This window comes from Puma concolor, chromosome B4 (genome assembly GCF_028749965.1).
Source record: "Puma concolor isolate L17-30 chromosome B4, mPumCon1.1.hap2, whole genome shotgun sequence".
Lineage (NCBI taxonomy): Eukaryota > Metazoa > Chordata > Mammalia > Carnivora > Felidae > Puma > Puma concolor.
Genome location: NC_141673.1, coordinates 86,461,541 through 86,476,001, shown reverse-complemented (window position 1 = coordinate 86,476,001; position 14,461 = coordinate 86,461,541).

The following is a 14,461-nucleotide window of genomic DNA, read 5'->3' as shown; positions in this document are numbered from 1 at the left end:
GCTTTGCTCATTTGTTTTCATGCTTTCTTGGTTTCTGACAAACACATTTAAGGCTATAACTTCCCTCTTAAGTACTCCTTTAGTTGCATACCAAATTTTTGATGTTTTACTACTGTTTAGTTCAAATATTTTATAATTATCGTTATAATTTCCTCTTAAATATAATGATTGTTTGGTAAGTATGGTGTTTTGTTCTTGGGCTTAAGAGATTTAAAAGTCTATGCTTTGGGATTGATTTTAAGTTTTGTTATATCATGATTACATAACAGTCTCCATGCTGTTGATCCTGTGAAATTTTTTGAAACTTCCTTTGTGACTGAGTATATAGTTAATTTTGTAAATTTCCACATGTCTTTTAAAAGGATGTGTATTATTTTGGTGACATAATTTTTTATGTGTCCATAAATTCAAAATGAACAATGTGTTATTTAGCTCTTCCATGTAGTTGGTTATTTTGGAGTCTGTTTGATCTATCAGTTCCTTAGAGGGGTTCTTATATCATAAAGTGCAAAGATGGAGATTTGCTTCTCCTCAGATTTCTGATTGGTTTATGTAGTTTGTGGACATATTGCTACGTTGATATATGTTCATGGTGATTCTTTTTTTGATCCATTTTTTTTTTCTCAACAGAGTATTATTTTGTGTCCACTCTGCTATTATACCTACTTTATCTTAATTGTTATATTTTGCATATCTGGTATGTTCAGTTGGGTCTTCTTTTTGTCCTCTGGTTTCAGCTTCTGGTTTGCAATATCCTTCCTTATCTTCCTAACACTTTGTTGATGTCATTTAAAATTATTCTTTGGTCTTGTCTATTCATTCTGCTTTCTCTAGCATGAGTTGTCTACTTTGTTGTTTTTCCTCATAGCTGTTATTCTTGTAAAATGTATCCATAAGTTTTTTTGTTTTTTTTGTTTTTTTTGTGTTTTTTTTTGGAGCTTCTATTCCTTAGATATTAACCTCTTATGGTGATGTGAGTGTTGGGGCAAGGGCTGAAGCCTAACTTTACTTTGCAAACTGACTGTGGGTTGGGGCAGAATTATCTCAAGATCAAGAGCCTGTGCCCTGGCATTTCTCCTTCTTAAGAAATAGCTTGGTCAGTTGTAATCACCTGGGCCTCTGGTTGAGAGGGGAGGGGTGTGCAGGAGAAAGCCTCCAGGCCTGGCAAATTTATTGACCATTGCTCCTACCTGGTTGCCTGAATGATAAGACTATTTCACAGTCCTTGTCTGCTGCTGGTCTGGCTACTATTTTAATCCTTTCAGTAGTGACTGGGCAGGCAGTGGTCCACTTAATTCTTGTAAGGTAAAATAACGGGCAACTCAGAAAAGCTTTGCCCCTTCCCTTCTACCCCCTGCCAAATCTGCTGGTTAACAGTACCCAAATATCTTCTTTTTTGTTGGGGAAGAGAATTTATTGTTTCCTCCCTAATCTCAACCTGGCCACTTTGTCATTACATTCATTTACCAAAGACATTACCTTCTTTCTTACTTCTGTGCCATCTCCAGGGATTGGGTAAGGGGTATATAGGAAGAGAGTTGGCTAGTTACTCCTGCTGGTTGTGTTTTCACTGAAGGGAAGCATTATATGCCACCCCAAAATATGACTGTAGCAGTTTAGAACATGCCATTTCAAAACATACCACTTTGATATATTGATAATTTTGAGCAGTAGGCAATTGAAAAGCAGCAATGTAGGGAGAGGCTTTCTCTGAGCTCCCTTTCTCTGAGCTCAGGATCTGCTGAAAGACAGGTCCTCCAAAGGAAACCCAATTGTCACAGATTCTGTCCTGGAGTTTTGTCAACGAGGGAGGATTGACTCCTATCAAAGGGAAAAGACTACAAGCCAACACTACATCCAAACAAACTGTCACAAACTACCATACTTCGCATTTATTCTTCTCTGGGCCCATCTATCTTTCTAAAAATCATTTACTCTCTTCTAAGAGGACTACAACCCCCAACCCCTTTCTCTACTAAGATGGTATTTAACCCTGTATTTAACTCCATACAACCTGGGGAGTTACTCATTTTTTTCTAGGGGTATCTCCAATGTATACATGAGATATACATGTTAATAAACTGCTGTTTGTTTTTCTCTTGTTAATCTGTCTTTTACTACAGCGGTCTCAGCTAAGAACCCAGAAGGGTAGAGGGAAAATAATTTTCCTGTCTTATATCACCACGAAGAAAGAGATTTTCAAGCTCTAATAACTCTGCAACATTTCTTCTAAGATGCTTCTTATAATGAAACAACCCCCTGTAGTGTTTCTCTTTACATAGTTTTTCTGCAAATACGTAAATAGCTTAACAGTTCCTGGTGCAAGAGTGGGTATGAAATACAATTAGTCTGTTATTATTTTAATGTTATTATTTATTTAAAGCCACTCTAAGGTAGTAACTTACAGATACTTACAGATAGTAACTGCAACATTTGACTATGTGATTTGGGAGATAAAAGAATAAACATACATATAAAAATTTGCTTCTGAATGTTTACATATGATTTTTTTACATAAAAATGACTCAGCAGAGCATGCAATTTAAATATTTTTGTAACAGTAATGATGACATATTATTGTTTCCATATATATTAAAATGCAACATGTATAATATCAATGATGACTGTAAGGTCATGAACTTCAGTCTATCAACAGAATCAGTCAAAAACTCTTGGTTTAGATGTAGATTGAACTCCTAATTTAGTTCTCAATATTATTGCAGTGTGATTTAAGAATTACTAAATGTTGTGGTCTTGGTATGATTTCTTTATTTTTAAAAATATGTTTATTTATTTTGACAGAGAGAGAGAGAGAAAGAATGAGTGGGGGAGGGACAGAAAGAGGGAGACAGGGAATCCCAAGCAGCCTCTGTGCTGTGAGCACATAGTGTGATGTAGGGCCCTATCTCATGAACAGTGACATCATGACTCAAACTGAAACCAAGAGTCAGATGCTCAACTGACTGAGCTACCCAGGTGCCCCCCTTTATTTTTTATTATTTAAATTTTTAAATTTCCTCTTAAAATGGGAAGAAAAGTAGAGAAACAGTGTTAGTGTTTCATGGAATATCTACTTGGTGCCTAGTACTCTGCTTGGCCTTTTCCATATATGCTCTTACTTAATTGTCACAATAAAGATATAAGCTAGCTATTGTCATTTCCATTTTTAAAATGAGGAAACTGGAACTTCAAGGGTCACATGATTTGCTCATTCACAAAGCTAGTGACAGAGCTATGATTTCAATGTAGATCTGTGTGCCTTTTGTGTTCGTGCTCTATACCAGAGAGTACTTCTCAAACTTTATGTGTATGTGAATCACTTCCTAGAGATCTTGTTAAAATGCAGATTCTAATTTTGGAACTCCAGGGGGGCCTGGGAGTCTACATTTCTAACACGGTCCCAGGTAATGCTGGTACTGCTAGTCTATGGGCCACACAATTTTTTTCTTATAGTGATTTCATACTAGCCATTTGGATAGTTGAATGGGGCTACAATATCAGTGTTGGAGTAACCAGGATTCCAGTTGCACTAACTAGCTACAGATGAAGTTCTACTGCTACCACAAACCCTGGGAAGTGGCTTTATATTTTTATTGCTCTTTCTAGTTCCAAGTAGCTAAATGCTCAATAGGCATTTTCTAATAGGCTTTCTGTACTGGTCTCTTGTCCACTCAGTCCCTAGTGTTTTGTTTAAAGAATATTTAGTCCATGTATGGGGCTAAAACATGATCATGCGTAGGTTTGGTTCCATTTTATGTATTTATACATTGACAGAAGCTGAAGCATCTTTGACTATCTTATTATATATTGTTCCATGGAACTTAGCTTGTAGTCTTACTGGCCAATAACTCACAGTTTCATTTTACCAGATTCATGTCTAATAGGAAGCTTCTTATGTTTCATGTACATTATAATCACATATCAAAAGAAGGCTATTTGCTTGTTGATTGAGTAGCCGTTTAGTTCCTATTCCTATCTATGCACATTTTCCTGGGATTGTAGGAAATGTCACTTCATGAAGAACAGAGTGAGTGTCTTGGAGATATGCTGCTTATGACTGGGTACAGCTGCTCTGCTCTTCAATTAACATTTGAGAACATTTAAAGAATCAGAAAGCTTTCTAGGTCCATGTTCACAAATGAAAGTGAAAATGTGGAATTTTCGATGATGTATTTTCTAAGGAGACTGATCAGAGCATGGCCAGGGGTGACCAAGAACGCTATGATGTGCAAAGAAAAGCTGCAGTCAGGAGCACTGAAACCTCTAGACACATCACAAGGTTGGACTCAAGCATTACTGTCTCTCTAAGGAGATGTTGAGTTGGATTGTATATTGCTCTAGGAAAACAAAAACAAAAACAAAACAGATTTTATTAAATGGAAAATATGGGAAACTGATTTTTTTAAGTTTATTTATTTTGAGAAAGAGAGAGAGAGCAGAGGAGGGTCAGAGAGAGAGAGAGAGAGAGAGAGAGAGAGAGACAGACAGAGAGAGAGAGACAGAGAGAATCCCAAGCAGGCTCCACACTGTCCGCACAAAGCCTGACAGGGGGCTTGATCTCATGAACCGTGAGATCATGACCTGAGCCAAAATGAAGAGTTGGACATTCAATCTACTGAGCCATTCAGGTGTCCATGGAAACTGATTCTTAAAGAAAAAAGAGAAATATTCAGTACAGCTTTTTGGAGCACAATAGTTGATGTTTTCTGTTAATATTTAAAAAAACATTCATTAAGAATGATGAAAGAAAATTAATTAGTGTACATGGTTATAACCAAAAATTCAGAGATATAAAGAAAATATTTATCTCCTCCTACTCTTGGTCTATTTTGCATCTTACCTACTGTGGGAAAAGCAAATTTTGAAAAGCTATTTTTATTTGATTTTTAGAAAAAAAATTTTGAATGAGAGATAGAGTCATATGGTAAAAAATTCAAAAGGTGCAGAGGGATTAAATGAGTATCCCTTTCCTCTTGGTTCCTCACACCACCCACTTTCCTTCCTGAAGGGCAGTGAATGTTGTTACTTTCTTGTATATCTTTAAAAATTTGTTTTATTCATATATAAGTACATATATATTTTGAAATTTTTCTTTGTAACTTTTTTTAAACATCCTGAATATTCAAAAAAATTTTTTTACTGTTTATTTATTTTTGAGAGAGGGAGGGGGAGAGAGAGAGAGAGACAGAATCAGCAGGGGAGGGGCAGATAGGGGAGAGAGGATCTGAGGCCAGCTCTATACTGAAAGCAGAGAGCCTGATGCAGGGCTCAAACCCACGAGCCATGAGATCATGACCTGAGCCAAAGTCAGACACTTAACTGACTGAGCCACCTGGGCACCCCCTTCCTAACTTTCTGGATGCATAATATTATCCAACATTCGCTGTGCTGCACCTTGCATGTTTCACTTTACAATAGATTCGGAATCTGTTCCATCTCTGTATGTAAAGAGCTTATTGTTCCTTCTATGGTTTGTGGTGTTCCATTGCATGGCCATGATTTAGGAACAGTTTTCTACTGATGATCCCCTATCGATTCATCTTTTTCTATTAAAAGCAGTACTGCAATAAATAACTTTATAAATAGGTCATTTTGGAGGTGCCTGGGTGGTTCAGTCGGTTTAGCATGTGACTCTTGATTTCGGCTTAGGTTTGATTTCATGGTTTGTGAGTTCAAGCCTGGCATCCGGCTCCATGCTGGCAGCTCGGAACTGCTTTATCTCTGTCCCTCCCCCACTTGCATGTGCACTCTTTCTCTCAGAAATAAATAAACGTTAAAAAATAGGTCATTTGTACTTGTGTAAGTAAATCTGTGGGATAAATTCTTAGGAGTGAATTGATGGGTCAAATTGTACATGGGTTGCAAATTTGATGTTGTAAAATTGCCCGCCCTAGGACACATACAAATTTATGCTTCTGACATTGATAGATGAGAGTGATTTCCCCCTAAAATTTTGCCAAAACTCTATGGTTGAAATTGACTTTGTTGTGTTTTTAATTTGCCTTTTCTATGAGTGAGAAGGAGTATTTGTTCAGATATTTAAAAGCTATCTTTATTTCCTTTTTGGTAAATTGCTCATACATGAAAGATGTAAAGGCTAATAGAGTAGGAGTCTCTGTGATTATGGAACTGGATTTTTATTGTGATGACTTTTTTTTTTTAATTTTTTTAACGTTTATTTATTTTTGAGACAGAGAGAGACAGAGCATGAACAGGAGAGGGTCAGAGAGAGGGAGACAGAATCTGAAACAGGCTCCAGGCTCTGAGCTGTCAGCACAGAGCCCGATGCGGGGCTTGAACTCACTGACCGCGAGATCATGACCTGAGCCGAAGTCGGCCGCTTAACCGACTGAGCCACCCAGGCGCCCCTTTTTTTTTCTTTCTTTTTTTTTTTTAAATTGTGATGACTTCTAAAATTTTCCATGAAGAGAAAGTTTTCCTGGGTTCTTACTATATGTATCATTTATATTTTGTTACATCTTTTTTTTTGTCTTACCAAAAGTGGTTTTGAGTTAGGTTGAGAGCCCGTGGGAAAGCAATGAATACGTTTATTCTAAGAATGCTGCTGATTACACACTGTCTGCTGTTGTCAGGGTGGTAAAAGTTGTTGAGAGGTGGTTCAACATTCACGGGGAAATGGTTAAATAAAATTCATGCTTCTTTTGTTTCAGGGTGTGTGGGCCTGGGTTGCAGGCAGCTTATCAGAGTCTTTAGGAGTTAGTTATGAATAATAAGTCAAGTGGACAACTCCCACTAAAATTATTTTTAGCTTGCTGTGTTAACTTTTGCTGTAGTGATGTCCATGCTCATGATGAGATTCATAACAAAAGTGACTGGAGTTTGAATCCTGGCTCTGTCACTGACTTGCTGTGTGACCTTGAACAATTAGTGTCTTCGAACTAATTTTACTTCGCCTATAAAATGAGGAGACTACTCTGCACTTGGCAGGGATTTTGTGAGGAGGAAAGGAGATGATGTACTAAGCACTTAGTGCAGCCCTATACACTAATGGCTGCTATTATGATTATATGCTAAGGTACACAAAGTTAGGCAGGCCTGGGTTCATACCCAAACCCTATGCCTTATGAGCTGTGTGTCCTTGGGCAACTTCCTCAGCCTCACTACGCCTCAGTTTCCTCCTCATAAAATGGGGCTAATAAATGTCCTTCATCAGGTTGATATGTAAATTGTGTAGCACAGTGCCAGACACATAAGTACTCAATAAGTGATAGCTATTTGTTTTTATTATTGTCATTATCATTCTCTTCAGCAATTTTCTTAAGCTTCCTTATCCTGAGCTCCTCTGTTGAAAATTGGCCGGCATGCTTCCACTATTATTCTTTCTCTATAGTCATGCTGTGACATTTGAGTCACTGTATGATTGGATCTGCCAGGCACTTCTTTCGGATCCGCCTGTGGAGATGCGGGGATTCCTGCTGACATAAGCCCCCAGGGACACTTCTTGGGCCTGGGCCAGAACCCATTCCTTTTCTTTAGGGTTGCAAGGATTGGTCCACCCACTCTCTTCTGACTGCTACCACCTGTTCTTTCCTTTAACTTCTCTTCTGTTAGGCTCTGGAGTGGGACAAAATAAAGAAACATTTAGTGGGTGCAGGAAGGAAGGAGAAAGAATGCAGATCATGGAATTAGATCTGGGTTTTAGACCCGGCCTTTGCCATGTAGTTTTGCTTCAGAACTTACTTGTGCAAAATGAGAGTTTTCTATTGAGTTTTGAAACTTCTGCTGGCCCTAATACTCTCTGATGCTGTCCTATGTAGCGCACTGTGTTTGGGAAGTAGCATAGCCTGTATATGCTAAGGTTCTTGCTCCACATTTCCAAGAAGCAGTGTTGCTGAGTGGAAAGAGCACTGACTGAGGATAAATTTACTGGTGGTATTGTGCCACACAAGTTATTTAAATCATCCGAACTCCAGTTGCACAATCTGTGAAATGGGCATTGGGTTTAACAGAAGTTTCAGAGTCAGATGGTCCTAAGTGAAAATCCTGGCTTTATGACTGTTAGGCTGCATGACTTTGGCAAGTTTCAGAACCTTCTGGAGCTTCAGTTTTTCCATCAAAGGCAACCGGGGCATAATAGGACTTCAGTGGGTAGCCACTATTAGCTGTGAGGAGGAGTAGAATGAAAGTGATGATGATGTGGCTACTGCTGATTGTAACTGTGTGACTTCCCCCTTTCCCTTAGAGTCCTGTTTCCTTTTAGTCAGCTATAGTAAATCCTTCAGAAAGTTGAAAAAGAGCCATGAAATTACAGAACAGAATCTGAACCATAGGATTGTCTTATTTCTTCTTTTTTTTTTTTAAAAAATATTTTTATTTTATTTTTTTTATTTGAGAGAGAGCAAGTGTGCACATGAGTGGGGGAGGGAGAGGGGTCGAGGGAGAGAGAATCCTAAGCAGGCTCTATGCTTAGCATGGAGCTTGACAGGGGGCTTGATCCCATGACCCCGGGATCATGACCTGAGCCAAAATCAAGGTTCAGATGCTCAAATGACTGAGCCACCCAGGCGGCCCTAGGACTATCTGATTTCAAAGCCCATGTCCTTAACCACTCTGATATAGACCCTGTTAAGACAAGCCTTAGGGTTAATGAGATCAATATTTTATAAGAATATATGAGAGTTCCATGTGTAAGGTTTTTCCTCCTAATCAATCCTTCATCTGCCTGGTGGTGGGAGTGGGTACAAGGTGGGTGGAAACAAATAGGGGATAAGTTATAGGAACAAAGGGAGAAAGAGTTGAAATTCAACTTCCAAAATTCAAAATAGGATTTTACCTTAAGATAATTCACTTGAAATGGACTATGCTGGGAGAAAAAAAGGAAAGGATTTCCTTTGACTTTGATTAAATGCATAAGAATTTAGGTCAAGTGGGCCAAAGATAACTTTTTACCTTTAATGTTGAAGATACAAACATTGCTGTTATCTGCAGAAATAGGATATGACAGGGGCGCCTGGGTGGCTCAGGCGGTTAAGCGTCTGATTTTGGCTCAGGTCATAATCTCACAGTTTGTGAGTTTGAGCCCCGCGTTGGACTCTGTGCTGACAGCTCAGAGCCTGGAGTCTGGTTCAGATTCTGTCTCTCTCTCTCACTCTCTCTCTGCTCCTCCCCTGCTCATGCTCTGTCTGTCTGTCTCTCTCTCTCTCTCTCTCTCTCCTTCAAAAATAAACAAACATTAAGAAAGAAAGAAATAGGATATGACATAGGAAGTTAAAAAGAAAAGACAATTGCTTCTGGTTTTAGGGGATCATAAGAACAGAAAGCAGTGGAAGGTAAATGTAAATTTGGGTATTTTCTTCTAGACCTTGATAGAGAGGGAGAAATGTATTAGATGAGCAGGAGGGCATTAAAAGGACAGAAGCTGTTTGACTCCTTCAATGTTTGGGACCTTTTACGAGATCACTAAACAATACAGGTTGGACAGCATAGTCAAGATGGTAGAATTGCATGGTGACCCAGTAGCATCTTGAAGCATGATGATGGTCTGTTTTCCAACTGAGTTTTCTTGGGTTCTCTGATGATACAGACATTGAGTTGAAGTTCACTCAGCCTGCCACTGAGCTGGAACTTGACCAGCAAACGGGAATGGAAAACTTGGCAGAGACTCAGCAGGTATTATAGCCAGTGAGTGCTGAGAGGGGGACCCCATCCTGATGAAGCCAATTAAAAATGATTTGTAAATTCATTGACCACAGTTGTTAGAAGAACCCTTATCCATAGGAGTTGGTCAGTAGGACCCAGAATCTGGGTTATGTCACACCAGCCTTCCCCAAGTGGGATCAGGAAGGGATGCCTCCAGATCTGAAGACTCTTTCATTTAGCTGTCAGGAGATCATGTGAGCTCTTTCTTTTCCACATACCCAAATGCCACCATGTATAAGGAAAAAAAGAATGGGTGGAAATAGAGAAATGTTGCAATTATCCAAAAATATTGAGCCTACCTAAAGGAACAGTTTACATTACGGGATCAGATTAGTTAAAAATAACCAGGTCTCGGAGAGGGTTTTTTCTCAATCTTGCATCAGTTAGGGAACCATAAGACCATGTCAGTTAAATACGAAATAGGAAGCTATGTTTTCTGCACACATGTGAATCATAGTGTCAGTTAATTTTTGACCCTTCTCAAATGGTTATAAAACCTAAACGTGATCTTAGTTATCTGTCTCGGTCCTTCTCTTAGTCCTGAATTCTAATCCAGTTACATATGATGCTTTTATTTTCTTAAGGATTGATCTTCCTACAATTTCATCCATTTATATCCTTGATACTCTGTGGAAAAGCACTTTTCAAACTTTCTATCAAGAGACCCTGGTAGCAGAGAAGTGTAAACCAGTGTCCTTGAAGATGTGAGCTCACAGCCAAAAGTAGCACTTAGCAGATCCCAGATGTCCTAACATTCAGACTGCCCTTTATATTTACATAGATCCTGAAGATATCATTATTTATCAATAGCACTATCTCCCCCCCCTTCTCTATCCTCCCTGGGGTAAAAGGGAATTTGATTTGGTAACACAGCAACCCAGTATCTATGCATATACAGTATGTTCTTTTGTATCTATTTTACAGAACATAATAAGTTTCATCCATATTGATGCATATAGCATTAGTTTATTTTTGTTTATTGGTGTATCATATTCCACTGTATTAATATGTTATAATTTATTTATCTTTTCTACTGTTGATGGATATTTGAGTTGTTTCTAATTTTGAGATATTAGGAAGTGCATTGCTAAAATCTTTTGTGTATGTCTTTTTGTAGACATAGAACTCGTTTCTTCTAGGAATAAATTCAGGAGTAGAATTGCTAGGTAACACTACAGATGTATATTTGCCCTAGTGAAAGCTGCCAAATAGTTTTTCATAGTGGTTGTACTGTTTTACACTCTCACCAGAAGGCACAGGAGTGTCAGTGGTTTTATTTCCTCTCCAATACTTAATATTTCAAACCTTATTGTTTTAGCCATTCTCATGCACATGTAGGCACTTTGGAGAAAAGTTTTCCTTCATTTTCTGCAAAATGGCATGCTCAGTCACAAGTATGATTAGCCAAAGTATCATAGAAATAAAATACATTTTTATGAAAATCAATATACTCTTCTGGAATTTGTTAGGAAACGCCAACAGGTAATACCTAGCAGGCAAGTGGAGACAGACTTCTGCTTGCTCATGAAGAAAGGAGAGTTTAAAAAGAGCATTAGGCCATATTTTTGAGTCAGGTGAATCATTTAAATCTTTAGAACTGTATGTGTAGTACAGAGGTACACAAAAAGATAATCTCTAGTACAGGATATCCACACAAAAGCATAAATAGTTCTGTTTGAGCTATCTTTATTGTTGACTTAAAGATATCAAATAAACCTTATATATATAATGGGACGATAGCTTTTAGACTTGTAGAATCAGCTTCTACAACCATATTTGTTGATTTTTTAGAGGACCATACCAAAATCATCATGTAAAATTATGTTTAACCCATGCTAATTTGAGATGTGGATAAATTAAAACTTAGCTTAATGGAATTTTTTTTTTTTCCATACTGAGCATTGGGCTTGCCTCCTCAATTGATTTTAGAAGTAGGTGGGATATATTTTATACAGATCAATTAACTATGCAATCTGCTAAAAACTGCTAAACACTTCTACGCATGTGTAACGTGCACTATAATTAGCCTCCATGGCTTGTTTTATGTAACTCTGTGTTTAGGGTATTTATTGAACTAAAGCTACTCTCTTCTGTAAACCATAGTTTATACTTGTTTGTTTGTTGCTTGTTTGTTTAAACATTGTTTCTCCTAAGGAATAAAAGTTTTACTTTGAGTCAGTGTTCAGAAAGTGAGTGTAGATAACTAGTCTTCCAAAGTAAAACATTAGAAAAGTGTATATTGTTTTTACAATGCTTTTAATATTGTATACATGCTGTCAACTAATGGAAACAATGACCTCAGGGATGTATTTATCTTGGTTTTAGCCCACTTAAAATACATTTAGCCTTTAGCTTTTTCCTTCAGCCCAAACCACATCAAATGGGCCACACACAGACTCCTGAGGTCATTATCACTTTATGGTGATTGTGAAGAAGAAAAGGAAAGCAAACTGTCTCCTTACATTACTTTTTAGGTCTGGGATTCCCACAGGAAGAGTGAGTATATTTGTTCATTTCTTTCACTTTCCACGCTAGGTTACCAGCCAGTCCCACTTTTCCTAAAGGTAGATTTTTAAGCGTGCAAAATGAATCCTTAAAGTCAGTTTTAAGTGTACTTCACTGTGAGTAAGAGAAGCTTCAGAGTCCAATATTATCTCACCAGAAAACCACATCTTCAGAAAATGCAGACAATTTCATTGGCTGTTCTTTCAACGTTAAGATTTCAAGTTAACTCATAAACGTATTTATTTCTGAGAACCTTTTACAAGTCACAATGTTCTGTAATCATCTCACACTAAGTACTGTGTCTATGCATCACTTCACATTTCCAACCTGAAACACTAAATATTGCAGTAGCACTTGTGATAGTATACAGAGGCCCCAAAGTAGGAAATGAATTATATAGTGCTTGAATGGAGCAGTGATGAATGAGATAGTAGGATAATTTCCATTTGGACAGCTTAAGTGATCAAGGGTTGTTTTCTTTTATCAGGAGAGTGCATGTGTGTTTGCAAGCACCATATGCCGAAACACTCCGTTCTTTTTTAGGGAAAGGTGAGTTACCATTCTTCAAAGGCACCCAACAGCAACTCCTGGACCAACCTGCTTATCCTCCTGGATATTTCCCCTCCAAAATGAATCTTTTGCCTGCCTCTTTTCAAGTTTAATGAATTCACAGCCTGAGATGATGAGCTGCAGGCCAGACTCATTTAAATACTGCCAATCCTACACCAGGCATCACAATAGAACCTTAAAAATACTTAACACAGTTTCAATGTATGCATGACACAGAGACCACATCAGTGACTAATACAATTTAGAATTTGAAAATTAATTAAATAATATAAATTACATTAGAAAGAGCTTTAAAATCATTAATAATTCTGCTAACTGCATATTTACTTAAAAATTTCTTCTTCTTCTTCTTCTTTTCTTCTTCTTCTTCTTCTTCTTCTTCTTCTTCTTCTTCTTCTTCTTCTTCATCCTCATTTTCCCATTGGCCGTTACACAGAAGTCAAATGATTTTTTTTCCCTGAGGACATCTTGCTTTTTATTCTTTTTTTTTTTTTTTAATTTTTAAATGTTATTTATTTTAGAGAGACAGAGAGAACGTGAGTGGGGGAGGAGGACAGAGAGTGTGAGACACAGAATCCGAAGCAGGCCCCAGTCTCCAAGCTGTCAGCACAGAGACTGATGTGGGGCTCAAACCCACAAACCGTAAGATGACATGAGCCGAAGTCAGATGCTTAACCGACTGAACCACCCAGGCATCCCATTTTGTTTTGTATTCTAACAACATTTTAGCCTTTCTCCACACCACCTCCATACCCTATTGTCTAACCTAAGGAAAATAGTGAAATATCTAAACCAAAATTTATCTAAAAAAAAGAATCTACTTATGGTGATTCTGCTAATAATTTTCTTCTGTCTGCATTTAGAAGAGAAGTTTAAAGGTTCATTCATTGCATAAAGGTACAGAACATCAAAGGAAAAAAGATAACGAGGAAGAGAATGAATTTCTTACTATCAAAACTTCATCACTGGTAACAATCTTTTCTGTAGCTTAAAATAGAGAAAGTCAAAGTTTGATATGTTCTCAACAAAAAACATAAACAGTGTTGGAGAGAGATATAATTATAGTAATTACTAGCTCAAGGGTTTGGATGGATGGAGGTAGGAGGGCATTCCAGTTAGTATTATCAGCAGACATGGAGATACCATGCTTAGAGAGGGCATTTTGAGAAGCAGTAAGAATGAAAATCACATAGACAGTATAAAACAGTGTTTTGAGTCCCAGCTGTTCCCACAGCCCTCTCCTTGCTAGCATTATACTTTTGAGCAAATTACTTATCTCTCTTATTTCCAGTACCAGATTTATAAAACTGAATTAATAATTCAACCTTTGTTTGGTTGTTATGAAAATTAAGTGAGTTTAAATAAGCAACACAGTCTGGCCCGTAGTATGTGTGCAATACATATTACCTATTATTATAGTTACATGGGGGCAGAATGAGGCGGGGAAAGAGTTAAAAATTACTTATGGTAGTAATTAGTAGGAAAAAATGGAAGATTTTTGGTAGAGATGGGGGGAGGTAGCTTTCATGCTTTTCTGTCTTTTTGTTATATCTCAAGTAGTTAGCACTGTGTCTAGTACTTAGTAGGCATTCAATAAATATTTGTTGAGTGAATGAATAGAATAATTTCAAAAGAAAAAAAAGAACAGTTTCATAGTTGTTTATTAAAGAAAATTGTATTTTAAGCACTCTTCTGGTTTAATGATGTTTCAAAATGCCAATAGGAT